Genomic DNA, 9236 nt, shown 5'->3' on the forward strand with positions numbered 1-9236 from the left:
TGGTGATTTCAACTCGCAGCACACAGAATAGAATTTATAAGAACATAAATCTTGATGGGGAGTTTTTGGCTAACTAGACAACAGCTGTCAGTCTACCAGATAAGTGCTGGAGAAGTTCCCATGGTCATAACATTAGCTATCACTAATTGTATACCTAAGCTTTGTAGCACCAATGAAGAGCAGACCATCATTTAGGTGGAACTTTCACAAAGCCAGATGGGAAAAAATTCAAAACTGATCCAAACTCTGTTGCTGAATCGCTGCCAAACCCATGGAATACAGATGTGAATGCCTCTTACACTTCATTCTCTGACATCATTCTTAGATGTGCCAAGAATAGTATCCCCAGAGGGTATAGGAAAAATGATATCCCTGGCTGGGATGATGAATGCCAACAGCTGTATGAAAATTTCATCTTAGTTGAGTTGGAGCAAGCCGACAATGATGCCATAGACCTCCTTAACCATTTAGACAAAGTCAGAAAAGCCCAATGAGAAGAAACATTGGAGTCAATTAACTTCTCATACTCCAGCCAGAAGGCTAGGCAGAAGATAAATCAGCTCACAGGAAAGAAACAAAGTGCAAGCAAGTGTGAAGTCAAAGCTGAAGCCATTGCAGCTCAACTTATGTGTAATGGTCGCTACATCAAACCTGACAAGGTAAAGAAACACATTAGACAGCTCTGGAAGACTTATGGTCCCAATGCTCACCTGCCTGGAGAATTCAACACCAAGGAAATGAACAACCCTAGCTTTTAAAAACGAAAAAATCACCAGGGCCTGATGCCATACATACTGAATTTCTTTGCAACTCTGGGGAGATGATGATCATTTGGCTTTGTGAGTTCATCTCCAACTGAGTCAAATGCAACAAGATCCCTTGCCTGCCTCCCCAAGCCTCCCCAGTCCCTGCCCCATCTGGCCTCAGCATCCCTGCAATTAAAAAAAAAAAAAAAAAAAGCCTGCACTCACCGCAGTACCAGCTGCTATCACCCCCTGGTAGCACGGGGCCGGGTGACAGCCAGAGCTGCATGGTGCCCTGCCAACCAGAGCTCCCACAGACCCTGGTACTGCCGGTGAGTATGAGGCTTTTTTTTTTAAGTGCCAGGAGGCTGGGGGTGCAAGTGGGGGTGGGGTTGGGTGGGGCAGCCATTGCAGGGGCTGCAGGAGCTGGCAGGGGATGGGGCCAGGCAGGGCAAGAATCTGGGGGGTTGGGGGAGCAAGCAGGGATGGGGCATGTAGGCCCTGCAGAGTGTGGTGGTAGCCCCTGAGGGGCCATGTGGCCCCTCTTGGCGGGGGCTGTAGCTCCTGTAGGGAGCAGTCTCAGCTGTGCAGGGGGGGCTGAGCCCTGCAAGGGGCAGGGGACCCACCCCTCCTGAGCAGCCCCCTTGCACAGTCCCTCCACAATCCACCCACACCTACCCAGACACCCCATGGCCCCCCACATTCCTCCCCAGCCACCAACATCCCGCCGCCCCCATTTCCACCCCCTCCTGCAAACCCCACATCTCCCCAGCACACACCCTGTGTGCTCAGCAGCCAGACAGTATGAGACCTGCTGGCAGGAGCTGTGGCTGCAGGGGCAGCTGTCCCCACATCCTGGTTAGTGAAGGGGTCACAAGGAGCTCCAACTGCTCTATGGTAAGAAAACAAAAGGCAAACAGCAAAACATATAGGTATTTAGAATTCATTTTATTATGATGATAGAGACACTGGTAGGCTTCTAACTTGCTTTAACACTAGATATATCAATAAAACATTTCTCAACTGATCACTGTTTCTCTCTCTCTCACTCTCTCTCTATATATATAAAGTGGTCTTTTTTTTAATTGTGGAGGAACATGGATTTCAGGGTATTTTACAGAGTGACTTTGGGATTTTTTATTGGGGATTTTTCAGTTTTCAAATAGGGAACACCAGAATTCCTGCTAGTGAGGCAAGTGACAGGACCCAGGCAGAGGAGCCTGCTCAGAGCTCACACCTTGGACCCAGCTGGAGGTGGCTGACCTCCTGGCCAATTGGGGTCAAGAGGACATGCTTTGACAGTTCAAAGCAGGCCACCACACTGGGAACATCTTCCAGGCGATAGCTGCCCAGATGGCTGGGCAGGGGGCACACATGGCAGTAGTGCCGCACAAAGGCCAACTCTGCAGCCGCAGCCCAGTGGCAGCTGGCCCAGAGGGCAGATGCCTCTACTACCTGTGCAGTCCCCATCCAGGTCTGGCAAGTGCACAGCAAGTCACAGCCAGGCAGCAGCCCCCACTGCCAGACTGCTGCAGCAGGTAGAGGGTGCAGGGAACTCTCAGAGCTGCCTCAGCAGTCCAGCTGGCACAAGGGTTAGTATCCTCAGTTACCAATTGGCTGGGCCCCAGAAGCTCCTGAGAGTGAATAGTCCTGAGTTACTTGACAGGGCAGCTTTTTGTACTGATGGGGCCAGGACAGGGCAGCTTTTTATACTGCTGGGGACAGTACAGGTGCAGGCCCTGGGCTATAGCTCCCCCTGGCTGCAAATCCAGGAGGAGCCAGGCAGAGTTATTTTGCCCCAAGTGGCACAATTTGTCCCACACCAAAGTGCATGTCCAGGCATGTGCACTGAGGCAAAAAGCCCCAGATCAAATTTGCACCGCTTCTATTTGAGCTGCGGCAAGCGCATGTGCTTGCATGTGTGTATGCGCCCTACATATGCATTGCTGCAAACTAAAAAATTCCGCAACAGGATAGGTTCATAGTTTCATAGTTGCTAGGGTCAGGACGGACCTGAACAGATCATCTAGCCTGACCCCCTGCCACAGGCAGGAATGAATGCTGGGTTCACAAGACCCCAGACAGGTGATTGTCCAACCTCCTCTTGAATTTGCCCAAGTTAGGGGCAAGGACCACTTCCCTGGGAAGTTGGTTCCAGATTTTGGCCACCCTAACTGTAAAATATTGCCTTCTGATCTCTAACCTAAACTTATTGTCCATCAGCTTATTACCATTGTTCCTTGTCACCCCAGGTGGTGCTGGGGAGAAAAGGGCTCTACCTATTTGTTGTTGATCTCCCCTGATGAGTCTGTAGGCAGCCACCAGGTCCCCCCTCAGCCTCCTCTTGCTGAGGCTGAACAGGTTCAGGTCCCTCAGTCTCTCCTCATAGGGCCTGTCCTGCTGCCCTCTCACCAAGCAGGTGGCCCTCCTCTGAACCCTCTCCAGGCTGGCCACATCCCTTTTGAAGTGCGGCGCCCAGTACTGGATGCAGTACTCCAAGTGCGGTCTGACCAAAGTCACATAGAGGGGGAGTATCACCTCTCTGGACCGGCTTGTATTTATAGTAGTGGTATTAGTACTTGTATTTATAAATACTATCCTGCTGTAGAGTTTATTAGTTTCCTGCAGCCTAACAGGGCTGCATATGTAGATGCTGAGACATTTACTGTGGAACTAATTAATCTACACTGCAATAAATGTCTTGTGTAGACATGCCCATTATGTATTTGATTATCCTTTTTCATGGGATTTGTTTTCTCAATTACCATTTAAAAATCTGTTGGCATGCAAGCTGTCAGAGCTGAAATTATATGTGCAGGGTACCAGGTTCATGCCAGTGACATTGTGCCTAACCTTGGCATCCAATCCGTTTTGTATCTGTCCACCTACATATTGAGCAAATTTCAGATGCCAAGAAGGATGACATGAAAGTTTGACTGTATTCTTCTCTCTTAGATGCTAATTTCTTTCTTCATCTCTGCATATGAGAACATAAATCTCAACCAGTTGCTTTTCAAATTGTTCATCTACGTCTCGGCAGATGAGTATTCAATATGAGCTATGAATATTAATTTAATATAAGCACTGAATATGAGCTATGATTCCAAATTCTGTTAAAATCTTAGCTGTAGATGTGGTGACATATGATGAAAAACTCATTTAAAGGACACTTTTAAGAAAGCTAGTGCTCAGTTTTACTTCTGTGGACACAGCTATTGCTTTCAAAACTGGCAATGCTAAAAAAAAAATAATCATACTTCAACTTAATTTATGCTCATAGTTCTAAGTTGGAAGTATAGATATTCTGAATTTGCCTAAAAATAGGAGGCCAATGCAGTTTTTACCCTTAATCTTTCTGCATTTTAATTTAGACATAAGTAAAATAAAAATAAAAATACCTACATATGGCATCCTTTCTCCATCATCACAGGCAGTGACAAGTTTCAAAAGACACGCATCATGAGTGCTTCCTGCCCAGCTGGTTTAAATGTTGATAAATCAACTACAGTGATTGGCTACAGCTTGGAGGATCATTGAATGAAATCCCTTTCTGTGGACAAATGACCAGCTCCTCTGGGATGATGACAGGATGGGAATGTCCAATGCACCCATGCAGTTAGGGAACCCCATCGTCTTGAATCCTTCAACAACTTCTCTGGGATTACTGAGGCATATGAACTTGTTTGCTGCAATGTATTACAGCAGCTTGCATACCTCACATATCGCCACCCTTGCTTTGCACAGAGCCATGCTGAACTGGTTTCCCACCCCATACTGGTGAACAAATTAAGAGGCTGTGATGTGGATGACTGCACAGTTCGGTGGGTGGCGAATTGGCTAGAGGGTCGCACCCAAAGAGTCGTGGTAGATGGGTCGGTCTCGACCTGGAAGGGTGTGGGTAGTGGGGTCCCGCAGGGTTCGGTCCTTGGACCGATACTCTTTAATGTCTTCATCAGCGACTTGGACGTGGGAGTGAAATGTACTCTGTCCAAGTTTGCAGATGACACAAAGCTATGGGGAGAAGTGGACACGCCGGAGGGCAGGGAACAGCTGCAGGCAGACCTGGATAGGCTGGACAAGTGGGCAGAAAACAACAGGATGCAGTTCAACAAGGAGAAATGCAAAGTGCTGCACCTAGGGAGGAAAAATGTCCAGCACACCTACAGCCTAGGGAATGACCTGCTGGGTGGCACGGAGGTGGAAAGGGATCTTGGAGTCCTAGTGGACTCCAAGTTGAACATGAGCCGGCAGTGTGACGAAGCCATCAGAAAAGCCAATGGCACTTTATCGTGCATCAGCAGATGCATGACAAATAGGTCCAGGGAGGTGATACTTCCCCTCTATCGGGCGCTGGTCAGACCGCAGTTGGAGTACTGCGTGCAATTCTGGGCGCCGCACTTCAAGAAGGATGCGGATAACCTGGAGAGGGTACAGCGAAGGGCAACTCATATGGTCAAGGGCCTGCAGACCAAGCCCTACGAGGAGAGACTAGTGAAACTGGACCTTTTCAGCCTCCGCAAGAGAAGGTTGAGAGGCGACCTAGTGGCTGCCTATAAGTTCATCACGGGGGCACAGAAGGGAATTGGTGAGGATTTATTCACCAAGGCGCCCCCGGGGGTTACAAGAAACAATGGCCACAAGCTAGCAGAGAGCAGATTTAGACTGGACATTAGGAAGAACTTCTTCACAGTTCGAGTGGCCAAGGTCTGGAACGGGCTCCCAAGGGAGGTGGTGCTCTCCCCTACCCTGGGGGTCTTCAAGAGGAGGTTAGACGAGTATCTAGCTGGGGTCATTTAGACCCAACACTCTTTCCTGCTTATGCAGGGGGTCGGACTTGATGATCTATTGAGGTCCCTTCCGACCCTAACATCTATGAATCTATGAATCTATGGTTTCTGATTAAGTGCAGGCTTGCTGTGGTGGTCTGTTTCATAATGGCCATGGCTACCCACTTTTCTGGGGTGATGGGCTGCTGCATAACAGTGTCCTGTTGCTCAATGTGCGGTGACAGCATATCAACTATGTGGAAGAATGTCTCCCTGCTCATTCTGAATCTCCAGCCACTGCTGATCTCTCCAAGTTGACATAAAGATGTGTTCTCACCAGTCAGAGCTGCTCACGTGTGCTCATACCTGGCAATCATTGTTCTTTACGTTTAGCCATAATACCCTTATAGCTTGCAAATCCACTAACTCCTCTTATTCTAATGAGTCTAGTGCCGCATAAAGTTCCTGCATCATGGTGCACCTTGAAGATGCAATCATGTGACAGTGTGCCATTAAAAGGCTCAAAATATACCATATGTTGTGTTCAGCAACATGAACATTTGCTCATTGAGTAGCTCAGTTCTCTACTCTGACATTTCCAGGCCCTGCAAGATCTGCATGTTCTCTTCACTCAGTCCATTAGGAGTCATAAAGACATGTTCTTGTCAAGCAGAGAACAGAGACACAGTTGGGTGTGCTAAGGGGGGCCCTGTTTACTTGGGCTATTGTGTAGGCTTGTTAGCATTATAATACTCATGCTATTTACATTTCATTTCCTATCCACCACAGATCATTGTACTGTAAAAGCCCCTGTTTTGAATACGTGGCGTGTCCGATGCCTACAGCATCATCCCCAGGGTTCAAATTATGGGAGAGCTTGGGGGGAGGGGCTGAGTCCCCCCATAAGAGATGAGAGCCCCCCTGTAAGATTTGAAAGTCATGACCTGGTGGGGTGTCTCTGATTTTATTAGGGCATTGTGATGGGCAGCCCAATATTTTTGAAGACCTGCCTCCCAAGAGTCAAAGTGTAATTCGAACCCTGATTATCCTCTTTCCCATTCCCTCACTGACCAAACTTTTGGAGCACTCAGCAGACAACTTTTGGGTGTGACCCCTGAATTCTGACTAGGCTGGCTTTTGGGTGCACATGGACCAGCACACACACTTAACAAGAGTTTGCCTTGCTCACAGACTGCAGAGCAAGTATTGTGCTATTCCCTCCTATTAGGGGAGTCACCCCCTTTTGCCATAGCATGCCTCCACCAACCAAACTTTTGGGTTACTCAGCAGATACCTTTTGGGAGCAACCCCTGAATTCTGAGTTGGCTGGCTCCCTGCCACTCACCTTAACAATAGGTACCATTAGCACATTGAAAGCTATGCCAGGCATCCAAAAACAGCTCCTGCAAGGATGGTAGGGGGATAGGGTGGTTAATGACCAAGCAGCAATGCCTTTCAATGAAGCTACATTGCAGTTTCAGGTGTTACAGGCAGCAAGCCATTATCACCTACCAACTTGGACAATCAGGCCAACAAATTTGTTTCGGACTATGGGCATCAGTGGCACTGCCTTGAGTTACAAAGAACCACTTTGGCAGATTGGCATGAGTGTCTGGGTAAGGAACAGATCATACCTGTATAGGTATGTATAACTTTAACAAGTCAATACTTTTTTGCATGGAGGACATGCACACTGAGACCAGGTCATAAAGCATCAGACATTGCTAGCTGTCTCTCTGAGCATCACTCCTTAGTTGACAAAAACCTGCTCAATGGAGGGCCAAAAGAAGAAGCAATATTTATCCAGCTTGGAGGAGCAGCCAGATATATCACAAAGCTGTGGCTCCAACTGGGCCCATGCTGAAGTTGAGGCATTGACTGAGATTTGGTGGGAAAAGGTGATAACACTGCTGGAAAATAGATAAAATAAGCCAGTCTGCATATCCATTGCCAAGAAAATGCAGAAGCATGGGTACAATCATGAGTGGGAACAGTGCCTCAGTAAGATCAAGTCCCTAAAATGTGCTTTCCATTGGGCCAAGGACAATAATTCTTGTTCTGGGGAGGCCCGCAGAGTGATAAGCTGGAAACCATTCTAACAAAGGATGCTGGAGGTGCTTGCCTATGTTCATTCGGCATGACAGATGTGCCGTAGACTACCGCATCGTCACCTCCCCAGTGACAGTATACATACTGTCCTGACACCAGAATGGGCAGTATGGCAGCCACTGCTCAGACTCCACTCAATCACCCGCAGGCAGGGGGACAGTTTTCAGAGCAGCCCCAGGAGACAGAGAATGAAGAACAAGAAGTTATCTTGAGTCATTCCTCAGTATGAGAGAGGAGGAGGAGGAGGAGGACACCTCAGACTCTACAGTTACCCTGAGCCAGGATGTTTTAAACTTATGAGACAGATTGGTCTCTCCTGTGCAGGAGGCGCCCAAAGATTCATGGCCTCTGACTTGTAAGTTATAGGGGAAAGGAACATATATATAAGGGAAAGAAACCCAACATTTTGGGTGAGTAGGATTTTCTTGTGTGTTGCTGTGGGAGTGAGGGAGGGGATTACAGTAAGAGGGAATTATGTCCACTCCTTGCACGCAGTTTAGCATACAATGGCTGGGAGAGGAGGGGGGTTCCCTTCTGTGCTGCCACTTAAAGCAGCTTTTTTTCCTCCCTTGTTACTAGCTACCCCTGCCCCTGCAGTTGTGGCATGGACACCCAGAACTTGGACACCAGCACCCACCAGTGCTGAGCAAATGCGTGAATACTGCTGCGGCCAGCAACAGTCAAGAGAAGGCATGATGGAGGCTTTGGTGTTGGCATGCCAAACTCCATCTATGTCCGCTGATCACTTGGGTGACAAAGTGCGCCAGGTCTTTGGAAAAACTGAACAAAAGGAGGACACCATTTTAGAAAAGGTAGACAGGACAACAAAATTTATAGACATGGCTGATGAGTTCTTTGTGACTGCTGAGCATAGTGTCAAGAGGGAAAGTTTAGACAGGAGCTGCTTAATTGCCTGTGCAACAAAGGTACCATTTAGACTAACTCATTGACAGGGTCTGTGGGTAAAAACAAGGGGCAACCCTCCTCTAACCACAGAAGGAGAGCCTCATTATGCTTTAGGGACAAAGGCAAGGAAGATACAGAGCTGGTCTGGACTGGGAAAAGAGTCCAATCACAAGTATTGAGTTCTCATGCAGAAGTGATTTGACCAAGGAATCAAAGGAAAACCTGTGCAAGTTAGACACTCATGGTTGCAAGGTGCAACATGGGAAAGGAAAATGACCAGTGTAGGGATCCTTGTCTGTACTTTATCTAAGTTTCTTTATTAACTCAGTGATAACAATTACGTGTCAGTGGCAGGGGGATGGGGGGAAGATGGGTCTTTATCAGTTACTAGCAGTATTTAGTGGATGCATTTATCTTCTATATGAAAGCAAATTGAAAACTTTTGACACAGGGTGAAGTGGGTGTTGGAGGGAGGTATGCAGGGAGGGATAATGCAGTTGGATCAGTTTTCAGCAGTGTCTATCGGTAGTTATTAGATGTCTCATCCGTAGGAAAACCCTGAGCGAGCTTGTGCCACAGGATGCAAGGGTGGGTAATGTGCAGGGGCAAGTATCGGGCATGTGTTTCTAGTTGTTAGTATTTCTTCTCTTCTGGTTCATTTACCTGGCATTCAAATACACTCTAAGATTAAACTTGCTGTTTTTCTTCCCTG

This window comes from Alligator mississippiensis, chromosome 12 (assembly GCF_030867095.1).
Source record: "Alligator mississippiensis isolate rAllMis1 chromosome 12, rAllMis1, whole genome shotgun sequence".
Classification (NCBI taxonomy): Eukaryota; Metazoa; Chordata; order Crocodylia; family Alligatoridae; genus Alligator; species Alligator mississippiensis.